Here is a 2,790-nt window from a genome sequence, read left to right on the forward strand (position 1 = left end):
TCCATTCAGTCAGCCACTCAATTCAGATAGCTCTAAACCCTTGACATTCATCCTCTCCTTTCCCATTGCGATTGCTGTAATTAAGGCCTTTGTCATCTCTCCTCTGGTTGCTGCAGAACTCTAACTGGTTCCCCTCTCCACTCTCACCTTCTTTCAGCACCTCATCAATACCACTACAGAATTATCCTTTCAATTGCAAATCTGATCAAGTTCCTTAGTGACTTCCCATTACTACCAAATTAGTCCAAATGTCTGTAGGGCAGAATCAGGCATATATGGTGACATACTTCCCCGCCACCACCCTAGCCTCAGCTCCACTGTTCTGTCCCTCGACTCCCACACACTGCTTCATAACTCTGTGCCATTGTGTAGGCTGTTCCTGCCTGATGCGCTCCTCTCTTCCTGTCTTCCACTTCAACCCCTCTTTCCTCCTCTATTCTGAGTTAAAACTGTACTTTGTTATCTACTACTGTAGTCCTCTCATTTTGTTGAAATTGCTTGCTTGGATTTCTGTCTCCTCTTAGTTATGGACCATGTTTCTTTTCTTTGTAGTCCTTGAGGTGTGGCAAAGTGTATGGCATATGGTAGAGGCTGAATGTTCTGGAAATCCTGTCTGTGCTTGTGAAAACCTCATCTATTTCACCACATACCCAGAATCTGGAGCTTGTTCAAACCCAGAATTAAGAACTTTTCTCCCCACTTACACATTTAAGATTCTCTTGGCCAGAGTACCTGACTCTAAACTTCCATTAATTAAAGTAAAACACCTCTCACAGATGATTAATGCCCACTGTTATGCTGGAACTCATTGTAAGAAAAGGAAAGATTTTTATCAACTAGAGACCATGAAGACAGGCCTTGGCCATCATGAACTCCCTCCTATTAACTGATAACAATGAGATAATTGAGGAAGATCGGTATATTACCTTGTTTAGGTAATTCTATCGGATCTATTTTATTAAACAGGATTGCAGTGGGAGTTGGAACTGCACGCTGTGCCTATAGAAAGCAAGTGTGATTATGGTCAGCATTTCCAGATGCTGCCTATGCAAAGAGAAGGAAAAATGATTACTGGCTTCAGCTTTGACTTTTAATAGAACGTCAGTCATGAAAGAAAATTTAGCCTTTTGTACCTTGAAAATATCTGACCAGTTTATTTTTTTTAAGATTTTGTTTATTTATTCATGAGAGATACGGAGAGAGAGAGGCAGAGACACAGACAGAGGGAGAAGCAGGCTCCTTACAGGGAGCCAGACGTGGGACTCGATCCTAGGACCCTAACGTCATGACATGAGCTCAAGGCAGACACTCAACACCTGAGCAGCCCAGGTGTCCCCTGAGCAGTTTAAAATGAGGCATTCTGGGATATCTGAGTGGCTCAGGTGTCTGAGTGTCTGCCTTCGGCTCAGGGCATGATCCAGAAGTTTGAAGATTGAGTCCCACATCGGGGTCCTTGCATGGAGCCCATTTCTCCTCTGTCAGTCTATGTCTCTGTCTCTCTCTCTCATGAAGAAGTAAGTAAAATCTTTAAAAAAATGAAGCATTCTGTTAGGGAAATACCAAGTGTGAGAAGATGAGAGCTTTGTACATATGAATTTAAACCTCCCACAAAGAAGAGTTTGTAAGCACTAAAGTTTACACTCTTTCATTTTAGTCAATACCAGTAATTATAAAATAAAATTTCGTGGTATTTTTTTTAGATTAAATGAAAGACAGAAAAATCAAGAATCCTCGTATGTCTTCATTTCAGTATGAAACAACTCTTACCATAAGAAAAGTATACATTTATAACTGTATAATCAACAATTTTATTAAATATAGAAGTTGAATATCATTTGACAAGTAGTGCTAAGTATCCTGGGAGACACTAAAGTTATTCCTGTCTTAAGGGATATAGAATGGCTTATTCAGCCCTGGAAGGTAATTTAAATATCATCTAGTCCAACTTCTCATCTGATGCTTAAATCTGTCCTACAAACACCGGCCAAACCTCTTGTGACTATCTGCAGTTAGAGGCAGATTTCTACCAATTGAGGCAGTTCATTGCATATTTATATAGCTATTATTTACTAATGATAATAAATAAAATGTATTGTTTGCTTACTATGTGTTAGGCACTGAGTTAAGCATTTTATCTTCAAAAATCCTATTTAATCTTTATCACAACCTTAAGAAAGGGTACTGTTAGTATTTCTATTTTACAGATAAAGGGGAAACTGAGGCTTAATGAGGCTGGGCAGCTGTCCAACATCACCCAACTATAAGTAGAGGACCTGGTTTTGACTACATGGTTTACATTCTTTTTTTTTTTCAAGTAGACTCCAGCTTTGAGCAGTGGCATTATCGTAGCCAATGAGGTTTATCCGAGGCGTGATTATTGCTAATTGAAAACTTTTCAAGTAGATGCCATACCCAGCGTAGAGCCCAACATGCAACTTGAACTCATAACCCTGAGATCAAGATCTGAGCCGAGATCAAGACTCGAACACTTAACCAACCGAGCCCCTACATTCTTAAACAGTATACACATGCAGCCTCTCTAATTCAACTTCTTCTCTTTGTTGACTTGAAATATACTTTCTTATAGCTTCTATTCATAGGCCTGAATTTTAATGAGGTGGCACTAAACATGTCCAGTCTCTTTTCTAAGTGATAGCTCTTTAAATAGTTGAACGCAGTTGTCTTATCCACTTCACCCCCCAGTATTTCCACTGAATTCAAGTGCATCGTCTTTCATTTTTCCTTGTGTGACATGGTTTCTAGGCCCTTTAACATCATGGTCACTACCCC

The 2,790-nt window shown here is 39.7% G+C and overlaps 1 pseudogene; it reads left to right on the forward strand.

The window, feature by feature from the left end:
• Window positions 1-2,323: 2,323 nt before the first annotated feature.
• Window positions 2,324-2,402, forward strand: LOC129501918 (U4 spliceosomal RNA; annotated as a pseudogene).
• Window positions 2,403-2,790: the final 388 nt, after the last annotated feature.

The sequence above is a fragment of the Nyctereutes procyonoides genome, unplaced genomic scaffold, assembly GCF_905146905.1.
Source record: "Nyctereutes procyonoides isolate TBG_1078 unplaced genomic scaffold, NYPRO_anot_genome, whole genome shotgun sequence".
In the NCBI taxonomy this organism is placed as follows: Eukaryota; Metazoa; Chordata; class Mammalia; order Carnivora; family Canidae; genus Nyctereutes; species Nyctereutes procyonoides.